The 13936-nt window shown below is 39.8% G+C and overlaps 1 protein-coding gene across 3 annotated transcripts in view; it reads right to left on the bottom strand.

The window, feature by feature from the left end:
* Window positions 1-13936, bottom strand: part of PKIB (cAMP-dependent protein kinase inhibitor beta) — a 256234-nt gene that overhangs the window by 124290 nt on the left and 118008 nt on the right. For 2 of the 3 annotated variants that reach the window (XM_063605441.1, XM_063605443.1), the window contains one exon: window positions 765-884. The exons of the other annotated variant lie outside the window; for it this stretch is intronic. The gene's annotated coding sequence lies outside the window, so the exon portion shown is untranslated. The remainder of the gene's footprint in view (window positions 1-764; window positions 885-13936) is intronic. 3 annotated transcript variants of the gene reach the window in all.

The raw sequence follows: 13936 nt of genomic DNA, 5'->3' as shown, positions 1-13936 counted from the left end.
GGGAAACTTATTGAGGAATTTTTCTCCATTTCTGATCAATTCATTCAAATGTGCCAAGTTGCCATCCAATCTTACAGACTTTCCTCCATGTGTTTGGGGAGTATGGCAATTTTAAAAGAAAAATATTATTCTCTTAAGTTTTTGACATGCCCTTAAAACTTTTCATGTGTATTGTCTAACTCTACTATCACTGTCAGCATGAGATTCTTCTATTCCAAAATTGGTATTTTCTAACTTCTTCAAGTAAATGAGACAACTCTGAATGTTTCAGGACCAGTACATGAATTGCTAACCCTAACCAACTAACCATTTAATGGTGCAGCATCTGTGTTTGGCACAGAGTTGGTATCTAATAAATATTTTTGTATAAATACGTAAGTAAGCTAATGTGCACCTTTTTATTTGACCATAAGTACACACACACACTAACCATTCTCCCACCTCTCTTCTCCATTCAACAGGATGACCTTAACACATAACAAAACACCAAAAATAATTAAAGAAATCACAACTTACCAAAGATATTTTCGTGACTAATAAGTATGTGGTAAGTTATTTGCCCAAATAAGCTTTATTTGTACTAATACCTGTAAAAAATGTAGTTGAAAGCCAGGAGTGGTCGTTCATGCCTGTAATCCCAGCACTTTGGGAGGCCAAGGTGGGCGGAACATTTGAGGCCACGAGTTCAAGACCTGCCTGGCAAACGTGGCAAAACCCCATCTCTACTGAAAATCCATAAATTAGCCGGGCGTGGTAGCACATACCTATAATTGCAGCTACTCCGGAGAGTCTGAGGCAGGAGAATCGCTTGAACTCAGGAGGTGGAGGTTGCAGTGAGTTGAGATAGCATCACTGTACTCTAGCCTAAGCAACAGAGTAAGACTCTGTCTCAAAAAAAAAGAAAAAAAGAAATGTCTTTCAAATTTTTTCAATATACTTTTATGTGAATTTCTTCTGTGCACGGATACATAAAATCTAAGATTGGGTTAGATCTAAGATTAGATGCTCATAATTCAAAAATGAATTCACAACTTCTAACATGGGAAATCCTGATGTCTCTCATGCCTTATCTTATTAAATTGGAAAATATACATTTTATCAGAACTCCAGTAAGTAGCACCTTTATGACATTTATGTTATTCGTATTAGATATTATTTATTATGATCCCAAATTACTCAATAACTATAGATAAATATAATGAATGTTAAGTTGTCTTATAAAATGAATTAGGTCTTTTTAATTTAGATAAACTCTAATTTAACCATAGCTCCTATATCACTGTTCAGAGGTGGGGTGGATGGAGTCTTTTAAAAAAGAGAAGCTTTTGAGATGTTCCTGGGGAATTGGACTTAAAAATTAGCCTCTTTTAAAAATTTGCTTAGGAACCTAAAATGTAAACGTACTCCTTTTTTTTTTTTTTTTTTTTTTTTTTTTGAGATGCACTCTTGCCCTGTCACCCAGGCTGGAGTGCCGTGGTGCGATCTCGGCTCGCTGCAACTTCTGCCTCCTGGGTTCAAGCAATTCTCCTGTCTCAGCCTCTCAGGTAGCTGGGACTACAGGTGTGCACCACCACACCCGGCTAATTTTTTTGGTTTTTTTGTTTGTTCATTTGTTTTTTGCTTGTTTTTTGTATTTTTAGGGGAGACGGCATTTTGCCACATTGGCCAGGCTGGTCTCGAACTCCTGGCCTCAAACAATCCGCCTGCCTCAGCCTCTCAAAGTGCTGAGATTACAAGCGTGTGCCACCACGCCTGGCCAACTTACCCTATTGATACAGGATTTTTTGTTAGTTTGTTTTTTGTCTTTTTTTGTAAGGAATTACCCTTATACTCTACTGGAATTAGAAAAGCTATAAAAATTAATATTAGCTCATTAATCCAAAGTAAATAACAACAAAAGTTGTATTCCTTAAAGCATCTTAACTGTTGAAATACAGTCTCTGGCATCAACATTTCTCAGAACATTGAGGCTAAGATGCATCTTATGATTTTCATTAGCTACAGCTCTATAGACAAAATGTTAGAGAAAACAAAGCCTGTCTCCTCTCTGTACCTTTTTCATCTTCCCATTCCCAACCACTTGAGCTTCTTCTATGAGTCCTAAGTGGTTTTAAGTCCACACTGGCCCTATTAGTAGCTTCTTGTGAAACACTATTTGGGTTCAGCCGTAGGAAGGTGAAGCACAGTAATTTACATCACAGAAAAGAATCTTAGGGAGATAATAATGTCTGAGAATAATTTCCAGTGGTTTGAGTTGAAGCACCGCTATGATTCCTAGGAGTAAATATCTTCCTTTACAACCAGACTTCAGGACTACCAGTTAATAGATATGCATAAGATAAATCTTTTTCCCAACCTTGTATTTATAAAAAAAAAAAAATGAAGGGAAAGGAAGGGAAGAGCTTGGAAGGAAAGAAAAGGGAGGACTCCATGCTTTCCTAATTGATTCCAAACTACAGGTGACCCTTAAACAACACTGGGTTAAGGGCACTGAACCCTCGCCTGTTGAAAATCCTCATATAACTTTTGACTCCCCCAGAACACAACTACTAATAGCTACTGTTGTCCAGAAGCCTTATTGATAACACAAACAGTTGATTAACACAGTTTTGTATGTTATATGTACTATATACTGATAAAGTAAGCCAGACAAAAGAAAATGTTAGTAAGAAAGTCATAAGGAAGAGACAATATATATACTATATATTAAGTGGAAATCCATCATTATAAAGGTCTTCATCCTCATCATCTTCATGTTGATTAGGCTGAGTAGGAGGAAGAGGAAGAGGAGGGGTTGGTCTTGACATCTCAGAGGTGGTAGAGGTGGAAGAAACTCTACAGATAAGTGGACCCACGCAGTTCAAATCTGTGTTGTTCAAGTGTCAGTAGTACTTGATGGAGATCCCTTTTCTTGAGTAGTAAGGAAGATACTGATACAGAATTCTAGGGTGAGAGGTTATTTTTCCAATACTTTAAAAAAGTTGCTTAACTTTGTGCCATGTACAAACTCTTTTTCTCTAATTTCTTTTAAGGTTTTTTTCTTTATTAATAATTTTAAGTCATTTTATTATTATATCCTTGATATAATTTTCTTGACAAACTTGAGGCCTATTGACTTTCTTGGGTTGGAAACATTTCGCTCATTTCTTCATATAATTATTCCTTCAACCCATCTCCTTTGGTGACTCTAATTCCACATGTGCTTGGGCTGCCTGAAGTTGTCCCACAGATCATTAATGTCCTGTTCATTATTTGGGGCCCTTTTTCTTTCTGTGTTTTATTTTTCATAGTTCTATTGCTATGCCTTACAGTTCACTGATTTTTTTTTTACTCTGTCATATTTAAACTGCTGTTAGTTTATACAATGCATTCATTATCTAAAGAAATTTGATGATCTGTTTTTTTTCCATATCTTCCGTATCTCTATTTAACATGCTCAATCTTTCCTCAATTTTCATGAGCATATGAGATATAGTTACTATAACTTTCATAATGTCCTCATCTATTAATTCTATTATCTGTGTCAATTTGGAATTTGTTACTATTGATTGCTTTTTTTCTCTTCATTATGGGTCATATTTCCTGCTTCCCTGCATGCCTACTCATTTTTTATTAGATTCCAGACATCATGATTTTATCATTTATGGTGGGTGATAGATATTTTTGTTTTTCTATTAGTATTCCTTAATGTTGGTCTTGGTCATAGTTATGTTACCTGAAATGACTTTATCTGTCTGAGTCTGTCTATTAAGTTTTGTGAGGTAGTATTAGAAAGAAGTAATTTATCTAGGGCTTATTTTGCCCCTCTTCTGAGGTAATGACTTTTTGAATACTCTATCTGATGTCTCTTGAAATACGAGGTTTTCCACTTTTGCTGCAAGGAACAAGAACTAATCCCAGCTCTTTGTGCCCTTTTCTTGTTGTTCCCTATGCTTCCTCAGGTGGTTTCTTCTCAGTCTGTGATAGTTAATACTGAGTGTCAACTTAATTGGATTGATGGATACAAACTATTGATCCTGGGTGTGTCTGTGAGGGTGTTGCCAAAAGAGATTAACAGTTGAGTCAGTGGGCTGGGAAAGGCAGATCCACTCTTAATCTGGTGGCCACAATCTAATCAGCTGCCAGCAAATATAAAGCAGGCAGAAAAATGTGAAAAGGAGAGACAGGCCTAGCCTCCCAGCCTACATCTTTCTCCCATGCTGGATGCTTCCTGTCCTTGAACATCAGACTCCAAGTTCTTCAGTTTTGGGACTCATACTGGCTTACCTTGATCCTCAGCTTGCAGGCAGCCTATTGTGGGACCTTGTGATCATGTAAGCTAATACTTAATAAACTCCCCTTTGTATAGATAGATATAGCTATAGCTATAGATATAGATATAGATATAGATATATCCTATTAGTTCTGTCCCTGTAAAAGAACCCTGACTAATACAGATTTTGGTAGCAGCAGTGGTTCTAGAGGAACAGAATATTAAGGATGGAGTTCTTTCATTGGTTTTGGGGTTTCTGGAGTTGGCTGCTTAATATGATTAGACCCAAAAATGCTAAGGACTCTACTTCTAATAGTATAGAGAACACTGATAGTGCTTAGCGGCAACTGTTTAGAGAGTTATACAAAATAAATCCATTTGACACTCCTGATTCACTGCTCATGACAGGCAGAGTGAGGTGACCCTATACATAATACTTTTGACCATATGTGGAGAACCAAGGAACATAATGAAGCTGGTTGGTTGCTCCTAAGTTCAGTGGACAAAGTGATGAAAGAAAATGATGAATGAAGGGATTCTGTCTCCTGGCTTCAAAAGCAGATACTGAGCCTCAAATCTGCTAAGATTGCCCTGAGTGAGTCTTATCTCCTGTAGAGAAAAAGCTGAAATTGTGGAAAAACAGATATAAGCTCTTATCGTGCAAGTGGCTGACCTGCAATGAAAAATGCATGCACAGCCTCACCAGGTGTCTACTGTTAAAGTGAGGGCATTGATTGGAAAAGAATGGGACCCTGCAACTTGGAATGGGGATGTGTGGGAGGACCCTGATAAAGCTGGGGATACTGAATTTGTAAATTCTGATGAACCTTTTTTGCCAGAAGAAACAGCTTCCCCATCCCCAGTAGTGGCAACATCCCCTTCCTGACCCATGCTGCCATCAGCCTTTCCACCTCTGTCTGAGGAGACAAACCCTGTGCTGCTTGAGGCAACAGCGATGGCCTCCCCTGAGGCAATTGCCAGACAAGATAATGTTGATTCTCCTCAGAAGCCACCCCCAACACCTCTGTTTGCTTCCAGACATATAACGAGACTAAGCTACCAGTGGACCCTAGAGGTGAGGTTGAGAATGTGACCCATGAGGAGGTGTACTACACTTGAAAAGAACTGTTTGAGTTCTTTAATTCATATAAACACAAATCTGGAGAACAGGCATGGGAATGGATATTAGGGGTATGGGATAATGGTGGAAGGAACATAGAATTGGATCAGGCTGAATTTATTGATTTGGGCCCACTAAGTAGGGACTCTGCATTGCATTTAATGTTGCAGCTCAGGGAGTTAAAAAAAAGATTATAATAGTTTATTTGTTTGGTTAGCTGAAATATGGATTAAATGATGGCCCATTGTGAGCGAGCTGGAAATGCCTGATCTCCCTTGGTTTAATGTAGAGGAAGGGATCGAAAGGCTTAGGGAGATTGGGATGGTGGAGTGGATTAGTCACTTTAGACCTACTCATCCCAGCTGGGAGGGTTCAGACAGAAGATATACCCTTCACCAATCTCTTGCAAAATAAATTTGTGAGGGCAGCACCTGCATCTTTGAAGAGCCCTGTAATTGCTCTTCTCTGTATGTCAGATCTAATGGTGGGAACCACAGTCACTCAACTACAAAATTTAAATACAATGGGAATAATTGAATCCCGAGGTGGGAGGAGCCAAGTGGCAGCACTCAACTGTGAAAGGCAAGGTGGGTGTAGCTACTCTGGTCAGCAGAGGCAAAGCAGCAATCAGAATAGTCTGACTTGTGTAGAGCTCTGGCATTGGCTAATTAATCACAGTGTTCCCAGAAGTTAAATTGATAGGAAGCCTACTGCATTCCTACTTAAATTTTACAAACAGAAAACTTCTAGGTCGAATGGACAGAAGACTAATTTGAATTATAAAACAGAGAATCACAGCCTTTCAATCAATTTCCATACTTGAGTCAGTTTACAGATCCAGAACCCCTTGAGTGAAGGGGAGGCTGGGTGCCCTTGAGGAAGGACTCCACTACATTGCCAACAATTTATGCAGTGCATCTTTCTCCCATCCTTCCCCAAGGAGACCTCCAGCCTTTTACCAGGGTAACTGTGCATTGGGGAAAAGGAAATGATTAGACATTTTGGGGACTACTGGACACTGGCTCTGAGCTGATGTTGATTCCAGGGGACCCAAAATGTCACTGTGTTCCTCCAGTTAAAGTAAGGGCTTACAGAGGTCAGGTAATTAATGGAGTTTTAGCTCAGGTCCAGCTTACAGTGGGTCCAGTTGGTCCCCAGACTCATCCTGTGGTCATTTCCCCAGTGCCAGAATGCATAATTGCAGCTGGCAGAACTCCCACATTGGCTCCCTGACTGGTAGGGTGAGGGAAGGCTACATGGTGGGAAAGGCCAAATGGAAACCATTAGAGTTGCCTTTACCTAGAAAAATAGTAAATCAAAAGCAATATTGCATCCCTGGGGAGATTGCAGAGATTATTACCACCATCAGGGACTTGAAAGACACAGGTGTGGTGATTCCCACCACATCCCCATTCAACTCTTCCATTTGGCCTGTGCAGAAGACAGATGGATCTTGGAGAATGACAGTGGATTATTGTAAGCTTGACCAAGTGGTGACCCCAATTGCAGCTGCTGTACCAGATATGGTTTCATTAGTTAAGCAGATTAACACATCTCCTGGTGCCTTGTATGCAGCCATTGACTTGGTAAATCCCTTTTTCTCCATTCCTGTCCATAAGGTCCAACAGAAGTGATTTGCCTTCAGCTGGCAAGGCCAGCAATATATCTTTACTGTCCCACCTTAGGGCTATATCAACTCTCCGGCTTTATGTCATAATCTTATTCAGAGAGACTTTGATCACTTTTTGCTTCTACAAGATATCGTGCTGGGCCATTACATTGATTATATTGTGCTCATTGGATCCAGTGAGCCAGAAGTAGCAAACGCACTGGACTTGTTGGTGAGACATTTCCATGCCAGAGGATGAGAAATAAATCTTACTAAAATTCAGGGACTTTCTACCTCAGTAAAATTTCTAGGGGTCCAGTGGTGTGGGGCCTGTCAAGATATTCCTTCTAAAGTGAAGAATAAGTTGCTGCATTTGGCCCCTCCCAAAACCAAGACACCTGGTGGGTCTATTTGGATTTTGAAAGTAACACATTCCTCATTTGGGTGTATTACTCCAGCCCATTTATCAAGTGACCCAAAAGGCTGCCAATTTTGAGTGGGGTCCAGAACAGGAGAAGGCTCTGCAACAGGTCCAGGCTGCTGTGCAATCTGCTTTGCCACTTGGGCCATATGACCCGACAGATCCAATGGTGCTTGAGGTGTCAGTGGCAAATAGGGATGCTGTTTGGAGCCTTTGGCAGGCTCTCATAGGTGAATCACAGTGAAGGCCTCCAGGATTTTGGAGCAAGGCCCTGCCATCTTCTGCAGATAACTAGATAACTAGTCTCCTTTTGAGAGAGAGCTCTTGGCCTATTACTGGGCTTTGGTAGAAACTGAACGTTTGACTATGGGTCATTAAGTCACCACGTGACCTGAACTGCCTATCATGAACTGGGTGCTTTCTGACCTGGGTGCTTTCTGACCCATCTAGCCATAAAGTGGGTCATGCACAGCAGCATTCCATCATCAAATGGAAGTGGTATATACGTGATCGGGCTTGGGCAGGTCCTGAAGGCACAAGTAAGTTACATGAGGAAGTGGCTCAAATGCCCATGGTCTCCACTCCTGTCACCCTGCCTTCTCTCCCCAAGCCTGCACCGATGGCCTCATGGGGAGTTCCCTATGATCAGTTGACAGAGGAAGAGAAGACTAGGGCCTGGTTCCCAGATGGTTCTGCCTGACAGGCTGGCACCACCCGTAAGTGGACAGCTGCAGCATTAGAGCCCCTTTCTAGGACATCCCTGAAGGACAGTGGTGAAGGGCAATCTTCCCAGTGGGCAGAACTTCGAGCAGTGCACCTGGTTGTGCACTTTGCATGGAAGGAGAAATGGCCAGATGTGTGTTTATATGCTGATTCAGGAGCTATAGCCAATGGTTTGGCTGGACGGTCAGGGACTTGAAAGAAGCGTGATTGGAAAATTGGTAACAAAGAAATTTGGGGAAGAGGTATGTGGATGGACCTCTCTGAGTGGTCAAAAACTGTGAAGATATTTGTTTCCCATGTGAGTGCTCACCAACGGGTGACCTCAGCAGAGGAGGAGTTTAATAATCAAATGGATAGGATGACCGGTTCTGTGGACACCACTCAGCCTTTTTCCCCAGCCACCCCTGTCATCGTCCAATAGGCCCACGAACAAAGTGGCCATAGTGGCAGGGATGGAGGTTACACATGGACTCAGCAACATGGACTTTCACTCACCAAGACTGACCTGGTTACAGCCACTGCTGAGTGCCCAATTGCCAGCAGCAGAGACCAATACTGAGCCCTCGATATGGCACCATTCCTCAGGGTGATCAGCCAGCAACCTAGTGGCAAGTTGGTTATATTGGACCTCTTCCATCATGGAAAGGGCAGAGGTTTGTCCTCACTGGAATAGACACTTACTCTGGATATGGGTTTGCCTCTCCTGCACACAATGCTTCTGCCAAGACTACCATCTGTGGACTCCTAGAATGCCTTATCCACTGTCATGATATTCCACACAGCATTGCCTCTGACAAAGGCACTCACCTTATGGCTAAAGAAGTGCGGCAGTGGGTTCATGCTCATGGAATTCACTAGTCTTACCATGTTTGCCATCATCCTGAAGCAGCTGCATTGATAGAACAGGGGAATGGTCTTTTGAAGTCACAATTACAATGCCAACTACGTGACAATATTTTGCAGGGCTAGGGAAAAGTTCTCCAGAAAGCCATGTATGCTCTGAATCAGCATCCAATATATGGTATTGTTTCCTCCCATAGCCAGAGTTCACGGATTCAGCAATCAAGAGGTGGAAGTGGAAGTGGCACCACTCACCATCACCCCTAGTGATCCACTAGCAAAATTTTTGCTTCCTGTTCCCGCAACATTACATTCTGCTGGCCTAGAGACCTCAGTTCCAGAGGGAGGAAAGCTGCCACCAGGAGATGCAACAATGATCCCATTAAACTGGAAGTTAAGATTGCCACCTGGACACTTTGGGGTCCTTCTACCTTTAAGTAAACAGGCTAAGAAGGGAGCTACAGTGTTGGCTGCTGTGATTGCCTCAGACTATAGATGAAATCAGTCTACTACTCCATAACCAAGGTAAAGAAATGTACGCATGGAATACAGGAGATCCATTAGGGTGACTCAGTATTACCATGCCCTGCTATTAAGGTCAATGGGAAACTACAACAGCCCAATCCAGGCAGGACTACAAATGGTCCAGACCCTTCAGGAATGAAGGTTTAGGTCTCTCCATCAGGAAAAAAACCACGACCTGTTGAGATACTTGCTGAAGGTAAAGGGAATACAGAATGGGTAGTAGAAGAAGGTAGTCATCAATACCAGTTATGACCACATGACCAGCTGCAGAAACGAGAACTGTAATTGTCATGAGCGTTTCCTTCTTTTGTTAAAAACATGTTTGTGCATGTATACACTTGTACTAAGAAAATGTCTTGGCCATGCACGGTGGTTCATGCCTGTAATCCCAGCACTTTGGGAGGCTGAGGCGGGCAGATCATGAGGTCAGGAGATCGAGACAATCCTGGCCAACATGGTGAAACCCCGTCTCTACTAAAAATACAAAAATTAGCTGGGCATGGTGGTGCACGCCTGTAATCCCAGCTTTTGGGAGGCTGAGGCAGGAGAATCGCTTGAACCCGGGAGGCAGAGGTTGCAGTGAGCAGAGATCGCACCACTGCACTCCAGCCTGGTGACAGAGCAAGACTCCATCTTAAAAAAAAAAAAAAAAGTCTTTATTTTATTTCCTTTCTCCTTTATTATGTAACATAAGATTTATTGACTTCACATCAGCATTTAAGAATTGTTAACTTTATGTAATAGCTTTTGGGTTGGGGATTGGTGCATTTCTGGTTGTACAAAGGATAGTTGTATTATGTTAGGCATAATTACGATCTCATTATTGTCTTCATTTGAAGATTATGTATGATCTCAGGAGATGTGTATGGGTTCAGGTTGACAAAGGGTGGACTTGTGTTGGTTAATACTGAGTGTCAACTTGATTGGATTGAAGGATACAAAGCATTGATCCTGGGTGTGTCTGTGAGGGTGTTGCCAAAAGAGACTAACATTTGAGTCAGTGGGCTTGGGAAGGCAGATCCATCCTTAATCTGCAGGACACTATTCTGAGATAACCAGCCTATTCTCAACTCTGTTCCTGACAACTTTTGTGTTCTTAACTTTTTATGTCTAAATTTTCATATAAAATTGTAATTAATATTATCATTCCTCTATAAAATTAAGTAAGGCTTTTACATTAGATTTGAATGAAATCAGTCTTAACTAGGATTGTATTGAAATACCATCTATATTGCCTTTGAAAAGCTTTAAGAATTGTGAATATTATGTTTACAAATTATTCATTATCAACAAGGGAGCAGATTTTGAGCTGTGCTCTGGAATTCATGTAATAAAGTCACTATCAATAGCAATGCTGAGGCTACATCTCAAGGAGAGGGACAAATAAAAAATATTTTTCAGTTCTACGGTGATAGTCTTCTCAGCTTTTACATTAACTTAATGACTAAATGGTTCCTTATTAATGAAAGTCTCCATTTCCCCACTAAATATTTCTACAATATTTATCTATAAACAGTCTATATAAATTTGTTTCAAAAAAATAAAAAGCATATAAACTTGCTGCAGCCAACTTTTTTCTACCACTGCCCCTGGATTATATCGGGTCATCTGGAGCATCCAAAATAAAGAAAGTTAAAAAGCACAGGTACATAAAGAAATTCTCTATTTTCTCCAAAACCTATGTGCACAAATCTGTAGACACAGTTGGCCTGGTGTATTAGATTTAGTTTCATTCCAGTAAACAAATTCTCTCAGTAAAGGGACAATTTATGGCTGAAAATAGTAGCTTGACACCACACACCTTAACCATCAAAACTTTAGTCTGTGAATGTTTAGGAAAGCCAGTGACCTCTAAACATTTGTAAATTTAATATCAAAAATGTTAACGTTACTTGATCCCAAATATTAGAGTTATGTACATTATTGTTACCTGAGACCCCGAACCAGTAGAATTGGTAGTACTGGGAGTTTGTTAGAAATATAAGATCTCAGACCCCATCTCAGAACTACTAAATCACAATCTGCATTTCACAAGATCACTATTTGATTTGTAAACCCATTAAAGTTTGAAAAGCACTGCTGTACTTGCATCCTTAACTCAGTGGCTAATCCCTTGAGATTTTACTCTAGATAAACTGTGCTTCTTTTACTCTAGGTTAACAAAGCTTCTTTTACTCTAAAAAAGGCAATGGCTTTCATCTTTGCACAATAATCTTAGTGATTACGTTTTTCTGATTTCTGTGATGACAAATGTAATTTATAGGCAAAGTTTCAGGTGGGTGAGAGAAGTGATGTGGGACACCATTCAAGAAAGCAGGGATTTTTCTTTCCTGAAAATGTGTTCCTGATCTCTTGACTGAAAATTATCAGACACTATATGGCTAGACGATATTTAAAATGCAACTTCTTCATGATTCTTTTAAAGACCAAAATTTTTCAGAATTTACTCAAACCCTAACTTAAGATAAACCAGTTTTCATTTTTCTGATGGAAAGGTTGCATACAGTTGTTCAAAACCAGTCATAATAATAGAAATTTAGATCCAGAAAGTATGCTAGTCAGTCCATCCATCTCCTTTGCATTTTACAGGAAGTAATTTGCAAAAATTTTTAGAATTCAATATTTATCCTCTATGTAAATGATGCCCTGCCAGCTTCCAAAATAAATTTATTATTCTAAAAGATTACATATATGAAATACAATTATTTAATTAGATTTATTTTTTAATGTAAAGGGGAATCAAATAGGTGTACCAACCACCTCAGCTGTGTTACTGAAATTGACCATTAAGTTAGAATCTTCATTAAGTTCAGGAAAAGGAAACTAAGGTTAAAAAAAAAAAGGGAAAAGAGACTACATAGCAAGTTAGCATTTTCAATACCATGTGTTGAATCCCAGTTGAGGATATTAATAACCAAATAGTTCACTTTGTTTTTTAAAACCTTATATATGGTTGATTAAAAAAAAAAAAAAACTAGCCAGGCACAGTGACACACTCATGTAATTCCTGTAATTCCAGCTACTAGGTGGCTGAAGTGGGACGATTGCTTAAGCCCAGCAAGTTGAGGCTGCAGTGAGCCATGATCATGCCACTGCACTCCAGCCTGGGCAACAGAGTGAGATTTTGTCTCAGAAAAATAAAAATAATAAATAAATACATACAAACCACATATAAATGATCAATTTGAACCAGATTTTTATCTGAAGGGTTACATTTCTACAAAATGAAAGATGCTTAGATTTGGCTCAGCATCATACTAATGTATTGAATTAGAATAATACTATTCTACTGAATGAAGTCTAATATACAAAAATAATCTCATTGGCTAAATGAATGAAAATGATAAGAGCAAAGATATAATTTAACTTTTTTTAAAAGGACAAAACAAAATACTGGATTATTGACTTGGACTTCAACTAACACCTTGACAATTGACTTAGACGTTCAAATCTATGGGGTGTTATGCAAAGAATGGTGAATAGATATTATCCATTTTAGTAAAGGAAGAAGAGGAAATCAGTATGTCAATGCAAAAAAACTGAAAATCAGTAACTTCCAGTAGCCCTTCAGTTATTCATAGGAAAGGCATATAGTTAGAAAACGTTTGTGTAATCTGGGAAAACGTGTGTGTATGTGGGGGGGGGGGTGTGTGTGTGTGTGTGTGTGTCGAGAGATAGGAATTAGATGTGGGGGGGGGGACCTTCCTTGCTATACAATTTTTAATGAGAAGCTGGAGCCTGTGGAATTTCCTAACTTAGAGATAACTTTAATAGGTGGATAAACTATAATCTGTCAGATGTCTGAAATTAGGGTTTGTTTTTTTGTTTGTCTGTTTTTTTTTTTTTAAAAAGGCAAAACTCGTGAAAGATACTCCATGATAAGCAAGGGCAATTCCAAAGAAACCACACAACTGTGGAGTGATTTAGCATTGGCAGACACCTTCTACACTTTTATCTCAATCCCTTTTCTCCCAAATCTTTGCCAACAGAAGTCATTACCCTTTGTGGGCAGAGGGCAGCCCTGTGGACCACACGCTAAGCATGCATCATCTCCCCACCATCACCTTTATCTCCAGCCTCTCCCTGGCTTTGCTCCAACTCTCCCTTTTTTCTTGGGCATGCTAGACCAAGAGAAATATCTAATCGTTCTGCCCTTCTCTAAACTTGAAAAATGCACTATGGAGATAAAATTCTCATATCTTTGGTGTCTATATTCACCAAGTTAACTAAAGAGCTAAATAATCTACACCTTGTTTTGCAGAACACTAATAAAAGGCTATCATTTTGCAGTCTGCCTACATTTATACACTTCCACTGGAGGGAGAAAAAAGTAACTCTTCTGTAGCTTACTGAGCACTTGCAGAGCTAATTGCTTTTCTTTTATTACTTCATTTATTACCTCTTTAGAGCAATCTGTGAGGTATGCAGTATTATTGTCTTCAAAAA

Source organism: Pan paniscus, chromosome 5 (assembly GCF_029289425.2).
Source record: "Pan paniscus chromosome 5, NHGRI_mPanPan1-v2.0_pri, whole genome shotgun sequence".
Taxonomy (NCBI): domain Eukaryota; kingdom Metazoa; phylum Chordata; class Mammalia; order Primates; family Hominidae; genus Pan; species Pan paniscus.
This window is presented reverse-complemented; position numbering and strand designations above follow the sequence as displayed.